Consider the following 12,549-nt stretch of genomic DNA (forward strand, 5'->3'; position numbering starts at 1 on the left):
TCAATCACTCCCTCAGTCTCTTCCACTTCCATCAAGCATGTTTCAACCATCCCATCGATCCAATTTAGTCCTCTCTCCTTCTGTTCTCCTTCACTTCTCTTGCTGTGCTCCCATCCCTCTCTCCCCCTCTGTTACCTCTTCTTTCCGTACTCCGTCTTCCCCTCTCCCGCCACCCCCCATTCTCGAACACTCTCTCTCACATTCTCTCGCATTTTCTCCCAGACGGTCTGACTTCCACCTACTCACAGCTGAACATTGGGAAAGGCGAACCAATCATCGATGAGGATGAGGATTCTCCGTAGCCTCGGGACCCGGCGATCTGCCAGTCACTGGACAGACAGGTCAGAGTTCTCGACAATGACGTCATTCTGGAGAAGTGGCGCGTCATGTGCCCAAGTACCCAAGTTTCTAATGCTTCCGCCTCGACCGCTTCACAGTCAGCTCGTTCCATAGACTGACCAGCATCTCGGTAACAAAATGCTGTCAATCGACTCGCCAATTAAATATCTTTCCCCCCTCACATTAGTCATGCGCGCTCTGGTCCACGATTCCCCACTTCGCTGAAAAAAATATCACTCTGTCTGTTCCCCTCGTGGCTTCAGAAACCCTTGAAAGGTCATCCCTGCCCTATGAGTAACTCAGTCCGTGGAGGCCCGGCAACATCTCGCTCAGCTAGCTCTCTTTCCTGTTCTGTTGCATCTTTCCTAGAGCAGGACGATCAAAGCTGAATAACGTACCCCTTGTGCTGCCTTACCGACGTCCTGTACGTGGCCTGCAGACTCTCGTGGTCTTATGGTCTAATGTTTTTCTAGAGCGGCATACCATTTGCAACATAATATCTACCATCCCGTCCTGATCAGTCCTGCTGATTTAAATTAGTCAAACAGATCACTGATTTTCATATCTTCCTCCAGAACAGACAACTATCTCGCCTTGTTAATCGCCGTGTTATAGTCTGTCACCGCTCCATTTACTCTCCGTGCCTGATCTGTCTTACCCGGTGAAACCAGCCCGACAACTGACCCTGGGTCTCACACTAACTTCCAGCCGCGCTATCTTCCCCTCTCCATCCCTCTATCAGTGCTCAGTGTTCCTTCTCTGCCTCTGCCATCCCTCTCTTCCAGCTTCTGGAGTTATCGACTTCCAGGGACCTTGTGAATGGATGTTTTAAAGTCAGTGTGCAGTATGCCTAACAATTCGAAAAATCAGTCAGTCAAATCCCCCGGTCCCCACACCATTATACAGAGTGACCTCCAAAGTGGAAACGTGAATTCATCATTGAGTTCCCCACACATTCTCGTCTACTTCCCTGTTCTCATAAACTGTTCTGGTTCCTCATTCATAATATAGAAACTGCTCCGCCCGTGACCCTGAGAAGCTGCAGAGCTCTGCAGACGCAGCTGAGCACAACTCCGAAACCAGCCTCCCCTCCATGACCTCTGATTGCACTCCCTGCTGCCACGGGACAGCAGCCAGCATCATTAAATTCTACCTTCACTCACCCCCCCCCCCACCCGTTCTTCTTCTGCACCAAACCAATGGGAGGATAGATATCACCAGGTCATAGAATAGAGAAATCTACAGCACATTGCAGACCCTTCGGCCCACAATGTTGTACCGACCATCTAACCGACTACAGAGACGGCCTAGAAATGCCCTAGCCGCAAGGTCGACATATATCCAATGTGTTAGAAAAGAAGGTTTCATACAAAAATAGAACGAGGAGAAATATAGTACAAACATAATCCTCTGTCTCCTCCCTCTCTGTCTGCAATTCTCTCTCGCTCCCTCTCTCCTCCTCCCACTACCCCTGTCCCTCTCACTCTTTCGCTATCGCTTTCACACTTCTCACTCCCCCTGCACTGTCCTCTCTCCCTCTTCTCTATCCGTCTCCCCCGTCCTAATTCTTCCCCTTTTCCCTCTTCCCATTCTCTCCATTTCCCACCCATTGCTCTTATTTCTCACCCTCTTTCCCTCTCCATCCACTCATTCCACCCTTTCTCTCCTCCTCGGTTTCCCCGTGTTTTTCTCTCAACTCACTCTCTCCCTCACGTCCTCTCAGTGCTCTCTCAACCTCACATAATACTCTCCCCCTCTCTCTGTTCAATCTTTCTGTTCTCACTCGCCCCATTCTAAAACGACCTCTCTCTCTCTCTCTCTCTCTCTCTCTCTCTCTCTCTCTCTCTCTCTCTCTCTCTCTCTCTCTCTCTCCCTCTCGCTCTCACTGTCTCTATCTCTCTCTCTCATTCCTTCGTTTTCTCTTTCAGACCGTTTCAGCGCCACCTACTCAGTGCTGAGTCTTCGGAAAGAAGAACGTCTCATCGATGAGAATGAATATCCTCCCATCGCCTCGGGACCCACCGAAATAACAGTGACTACACACGCAGGTCAGAGTTCACAGTAATTACGTCATTCTGAAGGGGTCACGTGCCTGCTTAGAGAGTTCAGGGAGTTAGGAGTGAAGCTGAAAGGCAGGACATCCAGGGTGACAATCTCGGGATTGCTACCTGTGCCACGTGCGAGTGAGGCGAAGAATAGAATTGTTATGCACATCAATACGAGGCTGAGAGCATGGTGCAGGAAGGAAGGGTTCAGGTTTTTGGATAACTGGTCTTTGTTCCAGGGACTTTGGGAACTGTTTCGAAGGGACGGTCACCAACTGAACCGGAGGGGTACTAACATTCTTGCAGGAGTGTTTGCCAGTGCTGCTCGGGGGGGGGGGGGGGGGGGGTTAAACTAGATGTGCAGGGGGCAGGGATCCAGATCCAGAGGGTTGGTCAGAAGGAGCATGGGGTTAAATGTGTAGAAGGTTTGGGTGACCTTGAGAAGGTCATCAGAATTCAGGGTGCAATTAGCCCGATGGAAGTTCAAGGAGCTGGGTTAGGTACAGTAGATAGTGTTTTAAGCAAAGAGTGGAGGAATGGGCTAAGAAATCTATTCTTGAATGCGCGTAGTGTCAGAAATAAGACAGATGAGCTTGAAGCTCAGATGAAAATGGGGAACTACGATATTGTTGGGATAACGGAGACATGGCTGCAAGGGGTTCAGGCCTGGGAATTGAGTGTACCAGGGTATATGTGCTATCGTAGAGACAGAAATATGGGAAGAGGGGGTGGGGTGACCCTGTTGGTGAGGAATGAGATTCAGTCCTTCGCAAGAGGTGACATGGGAACAGGGGAAGTAGAGTCTGTGTGGATTGAGCTGAGGAACAGTAAGGATTAAAAAGACCATAATGGGTGTTGTGTACAGGCCCCCAAACAGTAGCGTGGATATTGGGTACAAGTTGATTAGGGAGTTAACATTGGCATGTGCAAAAGGTAATGCAGTCGTTATGGGAGATTTCAACATGCAGGTGAACTGGGAGAATCAGGTAGGTGCTGGACCCCAGGATAGGGAGTATGTGGAGTGTCTAATGGATGTATTTTTGGAACAGCTTGTGCTTGCGCCAACCAGGAACGAGGCTATTTTGGAATTGGTGATGCGTAATAAACAGGAATCGATAAGTGATCTTGAAGTAAAGGAACCATTAGGAAGAAGTGATCATAACATGATGTTTTTATCTACAATTTGAGAGGGATAAGGACAGATCAGAGGTGTCATTGTTGCAATTAAATAAAGGAGACTACGGAGCCATGAAGGAAGAGCTGGCCAAAGTTAAATGGTCAGAGTTCACAGTAATTACGTCATTCTGAAGGGGTCACGTGCCTGCCTAGAGAGTTCAGGGAGTTAGGAGTGAAGCTGAAAGGCAGGACATCCAGGGTGACAATCTCAGGATTGCTACCTGTGCCACGTGCGAGTGAGGCGAAGAATAGTATGGTTAAGCACATCAATACGAGGCTGAGAGCATGGTGCAGGAAGGAAGGGTTCAGGTTTTTGGATAATTGGTCTTTGTTCCAGGGACATTGGGAACTGTTTCGAAGGGACGGTCTACAACTGAACCGGAGGGGTACTAACATTCTTGCAGGAAAGACAGTGGATCAGCAGTGGCAGATATTCTTAGGCATATTACAAAAGATGCAAAAGCAGTTCATTCCAATGAGAAGGAAGGATTCAAAGAGGGGGAAGGCGCCACAGTGGTTGACAAAGGAAGTCAGAGAATGTATAACATTAAAGAAAAAGAAGTATGACAGGGCTAAGATGAGTGGGAATACAGATGATTGGGAAAGTTTTAAGGAACAGCAGATCTTAACTAAAAAAGCAATACGGAGAGAAAAAATCAGGTATGAGCTCAGGCTAGCCAGGAATAGAAAAGGGGATAGCAAAAGCTTTTTTAGCTATGTGAAGAGAAAGAAGAAGATAGTTAAGAACAATGTTGGCCCCTTGAAGAATGAATTGGGAGAAATTGTCATGGGAAACAGGGAAATGGCAACAGAATTTAATGTACTTTACATCTGTCTTCACGAGGGAAGACGCAAGCAATCTCCCAGAAGTTTGGATGGGCCAGGGACATAGGGTAACAGAGGAAATGTAACAGATTGACATTAGGAAAGAAACTGTGATGAGTAGACTGGTAGGACTGAAGGCTAATAAATCCCCGGGTCCGGATGGTCTGCATCCGAGGGTTCGAAAAGAGGTGGCTCAGGAAATTGTGGATGCATTGGTAATCATTTTTCAATGTTCCTTAGATTCAGGATCAGTTCCTGAAGATTGGAGAGTGGCTAATGTTATCCCACTTTTCAAGAAGGGAGGGAAGGAGAAAACGGAGAACTATCGCACTGTTAGCCTAACGTCAGTCGTGGGGAAGATGCTTGAGTCCATAATTAAGGACGAAATAGTGGCATATCTTGATGGCAGAAATAGGATTAGGCCGAGCCAGCATGGATTTACCAAGGGCAAATCAGGCTTGAATAATCTGTTGGTGTTTTTTGAGGGTGTAACAAGGATCGTAGACGAGGGTAAGCCAGTGGATGTTGTGTACCTAGATTTTCAGAAGACATTCGATAAGGTGCCACATAGGAGATTGGTGAGTACAATCAGAGCTCATGGCATTGGGGACAGGGTTTCAACATGGATAGAAAACTGCTTGGCAGATAGAAACCAAAGGGTAGCAGTGAATTTGTGTTTCTCGGACTGGCTGCAGGTGACTAGTGGGGTACCACTGGGCTCTGTATTGGGGCCACAGCTCTTTACGATTTATGTCAATGATTTAGATGAGGGCATTGAAAACTATATCAGCAAGTTTGCTGACGATACTAAACTGGGTGGCAGTGTGACATGCGAAGAGGACGTTAGGAAAATACAGGGAGACTTGGATAGGCTGAGTGAGTGGGCAGATACTTGGCAGATGTCATTCAATGTGAATAAATGTGAAGTTATCCATTTTGGAAGCAGGAACAAGAGGGCAGAGTATTGTATGAACGGTGTAGAGTTAGGTACAGGAGAAATGCAAAGAGACCTAGGAGTCCTAGTTCATCAGTCAATGAAGGTGAATGAGCAAGTGCAACAGGCCGTGAAGAGGGCAATTGGAATGTTGGCCTTTATAACAACGGGAATTGAGTACAAGTACAAGGATGTCCTATTGCATTTGTACAGGGCCCTGGTGAGACCACACCTGGAATACTGTGTACAGTTTTGGTCTCCAGGTTTGAGGAAGGACATTCTGGCAATTGAGTGAGTGCAGCCCAGATTCACTAGGTTGATTCCTGGGATGGCAGGGCTGTCTTACGCAGAGAGATTGGTGAGATTGGGCTTGTACACACTGGAATTGAGGAGATTGAGAGGGGATCTGATTGAAACGTTTTAGATAATTAAAGGATTTGATAGGATTGAGGCAGCAAACATGTTCCAGATGTTGGGAGAGTCCAGTACCAGAGGGCATGGATTGAGAATAAGTGGTCAGTTATTTAAAACAGAGTTGAGGAAGAACTTCTTCTCCCAGAGAGTTGTGGAGGTGTGGAATGCACTGCCTCGGAAGACGGTGGAGTCCAATTCTCTGGATGCTTTCAAGAAGGAGCTAGATAGATATCTGATGGATAAGGGAACCAAGGGATATGGGGACAAGGCAGGGACTGGGTATTGATAGTGAATGATCAGCCATGATCTCAGAATGGCGGTGCAGACTCGAGGGGCCGAATTGTCTAATTCTGCACCTATTGTCTTTTGTCATATGCCCAAGTATTCAGGTCCTAAAGCATCTGCACCGATCACTTACTCTGCCAGCTCCTTCCAGCACGGGTAAAAACAAAGTCGTCACTCGGTCCCCTGTCAAATCTCTTTCTGATATCAACTCAGACAAGTGTGCTCTGTTTCTCGATTAAACATATAACCATATAAAAATTATAGCAGGAAAACAGGCCATCTCGGCGCTTCTAGTCCGTGCCGACGCTTACACTCAACGTGTCCCAGTGGCCCGCACTCAGCTTATAACCCTCCATTCCTTTCTGTCCATATACCTATCCAATTTTACTTTAAATGGCAATACGGAACCTGCATCCACCACTTCCACTGGAAGCTCATTCCACGTAGCTACCACTATATGAGTAAAGAAATTTCACCTCGCTTTACCCTTAAACTTTTGCCCCCTAACTTTCAAATCATGTCCCCTTGCTTGATTCTCCCCTATTCTCAATTGAAAATGCCTATCCACGTCAACTCGATCTATCTCCCTCGTTATTTTAAATACGTCTATCAAGTCCCCCCCAACCTTCTACGCTCCAGAGAATAAAGACTTAACTTGTTCAACTTTTCCCTGTAACCTGGGTGCTGAAACACAGGTAACATTCTAGTAAATCTTCTCTGTACTCTCGCTATTTTGTTGATATCTTTCCTATAATTCGGTGAATAGAACTGCACACAATACTCCAAATTCACCCAAGGCCTTTAACAATTTTTACATTACATCTCACCTCCAATACCCAATGCTCTGATTTATGATGGCCAGCATACCAAAAGCTGTCTTCTCCACCCTATCCACATGAGATTCCACCTTCAGAGAACTCTGCACAATTATTCCTAGATCACACTGTTCTACTGCATTCTTCAATGTCCTTCCATTTACGGTGTAAGTCCTATTTGGATTATTCCTAACAAAATGTAGCACCACACATTCATCAGCATTAAACTCCATCTGCCATCATTTAGCCCACTCTTCTAACTGGCATAAATCTCCCTGCAAGCTTTGAAAACCTTCTTCAATATCCACAACGCCATCTTAGCATCATCTGCATAATTACTAATACAATTTACAACCCCATCATCCAGATCATTAACTTATATGACAGACAACTTTGGACACAATAGAGATCCCTGACGCACACCACTAGTCACCGGCCTCCAACCTGACAAACAGTTATCCACTACTACTCTCTGGCATCTCCCATCCAGGCACTGTTGAATCCATTTTACTACTCCAAAATTAATACCTAACGATTGAACCTTCCTAACTAACCTTCCATGTGGAAACTTGTCAAAAGACTTACTGAAGTCCATATAGACAACATCCACCGATTTACCCCCGTCAACCTTCTCCGTAACTTCTTCAAAAAATTCAATAAGATTTGTGAAACATGACATTCCACGCACAAATTCATTCCGACTGTTTCTAATCAGACCCTTTCTATCCAGATAATTATACATACCGTCTCTAAGAATACTTTCCATTAATTTACCCACTACTGACATCAAACTGACAGGCCCATAATTGCTAAATTTACTCTGAGAACCCTTTTTAAACAATGAACCACATGAGCAATACGCCAGTCCTCCGGCACAATCCCCGTTTTATGACATTTAATATCTTCGAGCTTCTATTATTTTATACATTAAATATTCTCAACCCTATTTCTACACTACTTCCTCAAGGTCCTAGGAAACATCCTTTCAGGAACCGGCGATTTATCCACTTTCATATTCCTTAAAAGTGCCAGTACTTTATCCTCTTTAATCGTCATAGTTCCTATCACTTCCCTACCTGTTTCCTTACATTACACAATTCAATACCTACTCCTCAGTGAATACCAAAGAAAATCAATTGTTCAAAATCCCCCCTTTCTCTTTCCGCTCCACACATAGCAGTACACTCTGATTCTCTAAGGGACCAATTTTATCCCTCACTGTCCTTTTGCTATTAACATAACTGTGGAAACCCTTCGGATTTACTTGTACCTTACGTGTGAAAGAAACCTCGTATCTTCTTTAGCGTTTTTAATTTCTTTCTTAAGATCCTTTTTACATTCTTTGTATTCCTCGAGCACCTCATTTACACAATGCTGCTTATATTTATTCTGGATTTCCCTCTTTTTTCGAAACAATTTTTCAATATCCCTTGAAAACCATGGCGATCTCAAACTTTCAACCTTTCCATTCAAACTAACAGGAACAGAAAGATGTTGTACCCTCAAAATTTCAACTTTAACTGGCCTCCATTTCTCTATTACATCCTTCCGATAAAACGAATTGTCCCAATCCACTCCTCCTAAGTCCTTTCGCTTCTCCTCAAATTTAGCCATTCTCCAATCAAAAATCTCAACCGTGGGTCCAGTCCTATCCTTCTCCATAATTATATTGAAACTAATGGTATTGTGATCTCTGTACCCGAAGTGCTCCCCAACACTTACGTCCGTCACCTGACCTATCTTATTCCCTAACAGGAAATCCAACACTGCCCCTTCTCCAGTCGGTACCTCTATGTATTGTTGTAAAAAAAGCTGCCCAGCACACATTTTACAAACGCCAAACCACCCTGCCCTTTTACTAAATTGGGTTCCCAGTCTACCCGTGGAAAATTAAAATCTCGCAAAATCACAAACTTGTGCTTACTACAAATATCTGCTATCTTCTTACAAATTTGCTCCTCTAGTTCACGCTCCCCATTAAGTGGTCTATAATACACCCCTATAAGTGACACTACACCTTTCCCATTCCTCAATTCAACCCAAATTTCCTCCCTAGATGAGCCCTCTAATCTATCCTGCCAAAGCACTGCACTAATATTGTATCGGACAAGCAATCTCCTCCTCTTGTCCTTCCGATTCTATCACACCTGAAGCAAAGAAATCCAGGAATATTTAGTTTGCAATCACACACCTCCTGCAACCATGTTTCATTAATAGCTACAACATCATATTCCCAGGTATCAATCCATGCTCTAAGCTCATTTACATTCGTTACAATACTCATCGCATTAAACTAGATGCATTTAAGAAACACTCCACCTCTTCCTCTCTGTTTATCCCTAACAATGCGTTCAACTTTATTACATTTTTCTTCCTTCTCCCCTACATCTTCGTTCTGAGCGCTCCCCTTCCCTATCACCTGCCTATCCTCCCTCACACACTGTCTACTAGCCTTCTCTATTTGTGAACTAACCACCACTTCACCAGTCTCTTTAAATTGATTCCCACCCCCCAACCATTCTAGTTTAAAGTCTCCCCAGTAGCCATAGCAAATCACCCCGCCAGGATATTGGTCCCCCTTCGATTCAAGTGTAACACCTGCCCCAAACTTCATTCCCTGCCCCCTAATCTAATCCGTTAGCCACGACCTCTGGCGACTCACCTTCCCACCTCAGAATATATTGGACGCGTTCAGAAACATCCCGAACCCTGGGAAAAGGGAGGCAAACTACCATCCGGGTCTCGTGATCGCGTCCATAGAATCGCCTATCTGACCCCCTAACTATCGAGTTCCCTATTACTGCCGCCTTCCTCTTCCTTTCCGTTCCTTTCTAAGCTACAGGACTGGAGTGTGTGTCGGAAGCACGGCCACTCTTGCTTCCTCCAGGAAGGCCGTCTCCCCCCAACAGTACTCAAACAAGAGTACTTACTGTCAAGGGGTACAGTCACTGGGGAAATCTCTGGTACTTTACTCTTCCCCTTCCTAACCGTGACCCACCTGCCTGGCTTCCGTGGTCCCGGTGTGCACACCTGCCTGTATCTCCTCTGTATCCAACTCCTCACTCTCCCTGACCAGACGGTTGTCATCGAGCCGCAGCTCCAGTTCCCTAATTCGGTCCCTCAGGAGCTGCAGTTCGGCGCACCTGGCGCAGATGTGGAGGGTGAGAGGCTAGGAGGCTAGACCAACACACTGCCCTGACACTCATACTTCCCCTTTCCTCAAATAACAGGAAAAACTGAAACCTAAACCCACCTTGCCTCACCCTTTTCCACCTAAACCCGCTGAGCCAAAGCCCATAAGCCTTCAATCTGCTTCCCGCTCACCAACTGCCCTCACAACACTTCTTGCTGTTTAAGGCTGTGTCCTTTTTAAACCTTCCCGTTTCGCTGCCCGACGTTACACGCCTGCGCTGTCCCGCCTCTCTTAACTCCGATGAGGACAAGAAAAAATCAAAATGGCTCCTCCTTTTTCACGTCTAAACATAGAGAAACCCGAAATATCGCGCAGTCCTGCTTGCTCTTCCTACAAGTAATTCTGAAACAAATGTCTCCAATATCATAATGCATTGTTCACAACGGCCTTTCTTTAAACCTTCCTGGAGTCACATATACGCTGCTCAGGACACTGGTCGCAACATGCTCAACCTTTTGATTCGAGCTTTTTTCTGAGATCTTTACAACTTCAGACCCCATAAGGACTTCACTATCTACCCTGGAACTGTGCGCTGGAATCCCATGCCCCCTGCAACTCGAGTTTAACCACTCTCCCCAAAAGCTTCATGCACTGTTCTGGAAATCCTTCCCGCTGGAGTATCAGTTGCCCTCCAGTTTAGGTGTAAACGGTCTTCCGTCTCTTCTGTACACATCCCAACTTCCTTGGAAAAAACCACAATTATGTCAAATTTTTAATCCATCCGTTCTATACTAACTCTTGAGCCAAGTGCTAATCTGTATGGTTTCCCTATGTCTCGACTCACTGGGACGTGTAGTGGTCCTGTCCTTTAAATTACCAGCTCGCTTTTGTCCGAATTAAACTGCATTGCCACTGCTTAGCTCACTTCCCCAACTGAGTGATATTTCCCTGAAATATCTTCACTTTTAACAACGCCACCGACGTTAGAATCGTCCGCAAGCTCACCAGCCGAGTCTTGAATAATCTGCTACAAATCGTCAAAACAGTTGACAAAGATCTCTGGTCCCACCCCTGAAATGCTAGTTAACACCACTAATGACGGAATGACAGCGTGCAAAATCATCGGTTAGTGTGGGTTTAGCATTTTGTAAGGATTATATAGGTCGGTAGAAAGTGAAGTGCTGAAGGGCCTGTTTCCCTCGGGATCAATATAGTTTGTCTGTCTGTCTGATCTTCAACCCTAAAGCTATGTCCCTTCAACAAATAGAACATTACGGCACAGAACAAGCCCTTCAGCCCTTCATGTTCTACCGACCCATATAATCCTTAAAAAAGCACTAAACCCACAATACCCCATAACTATTTTTCTTTCATCCATGCCCCTATCCAAGAGGCTTTTAAATACCCCTAATGTTTTAGACTCCACTACCATTCCTGGCAAGTCATTCCAGTCTCTCACAACCGTCTGTGTAAAAAAACTTACACCTGATGTCTCCCCTCATCTTCCCTCCCTTAATTTTGTACGTATGCCCTCTGCTGTTTGCTATTGGTGCCCTGGGAAACAGAAAGTGACTATCCATCCGATCTATGCCTCTCATAATCTTGTAGACCTCTATCAAGTCCCCTCTCATTCTTCTAAGCTCCAAAGAGAAATGCCCCAGCTCTGCTAACCTTGCTTCATATGACTTGTTCTCCAAACCAGGCAACACCCTGGTAAATCTCCTGCGCATCCTCTCCATAGCTTCCACACTATTCCTATAATGAGGTGATCAGAATTGAACATTATACTCTAAGTGCGGTCTCACCAGAGATTTGTAGAGTTGCAACTTGACCTCTCTACTCTTGAAATGAATCCCACTGTTAATGAAGCCGAGCATCCCATCGACTTTCTTAACTACCCCATCTACCTGCGCAGCGACCTTGAGGGATGTATGGATTTGAACCTCAAGGACCCTTTGTTCATCCACACTCCTAAGTAACTGAACATTAATCCTGTACTCAGTCTTCTGGTTTGTCAGCCAAAATGCATTACCTCATAATTACCCGGATTGAATTCCATCTGCCACTTTTCTGTCCAACTCTGCAGCCTGTCTATATCCTCTTGAAACCTTCGACAACCTGCAGTTTCATTCACCGCTCCTCCAATCTTCGTGTCATCCGCAAACTTACTCACCCAACCTTCCGCCTATCCATCCAGGACATTTATAAAAATCACAAACAGCAGGGATTCCAGAACAGATCCCTGTGGCACTCCAGTACTCACTGACCTCCAGTCAGGATACTTTCCTTCCACAACTATACTCTGCTCTCTTCCTTTTAAGCCAAGCAACAAATGTTCCAGTTATTCCGTGAATCATGCCTTCCTGGATGAGTCTTGCGAAGCGACCTTGTCAAATACCTTGCTGAAGTCCATGTAAACCACATCCACTGCCCTACCCTCATCAATTTATTTTGTTACCTCTCCAAAAACTCAATCAGGATCTTCAGGTACGATCTTCCTGTCACAAAGCCATGTTGACTATCCATGAGTAGACTGTGCTTCTCCAGCGACCTCTTCTTTCAATTTCCACAACAACCTGTGGT

General features: G+C 45.5%; 1 protein-coding gene across 1 annotated transcript in view; it reads left to right on the top strand.

The window, feature by feature from the left end:
- The first annotated feature begins 293 nt into the window (after positions 1-293).
- The window catches only part of LOC132387265 (oxidized low-density lipoprotein receptor 1-like), a 34,751-nt gene continuing 22,495 nt past the window's right edge, over positions 294-12,549 (top strand). The window contains exons 1-2 of the mRNA XM_059959615.1: positions 294-341; positions 2,268-2,387. The gene's annotated coding sequence lies outside the window, so the exon portion shown is untranslated. The remainder of the gene's footprint in view (positions 342-2,267; positions 2,388-12,549) is intronic.

The sequence above is a fragment of the Hypanus sabinus genome, unplaced genomic scaffold (genome assembly GCF_030144855.1).
Source record: "Hypanus sabinus isolate sHypSab1 unplaced genomic scaffold, sHypSab1.hap1 scaffold_1671, whole genome shotgun sequence".
Lineage (NCBI taxonomy): Eukaryota > Metazoa > Chordata > Chondrichthyes > Myliobatiformes > Dasyatidae > Hypanus > Hypanus sabinus.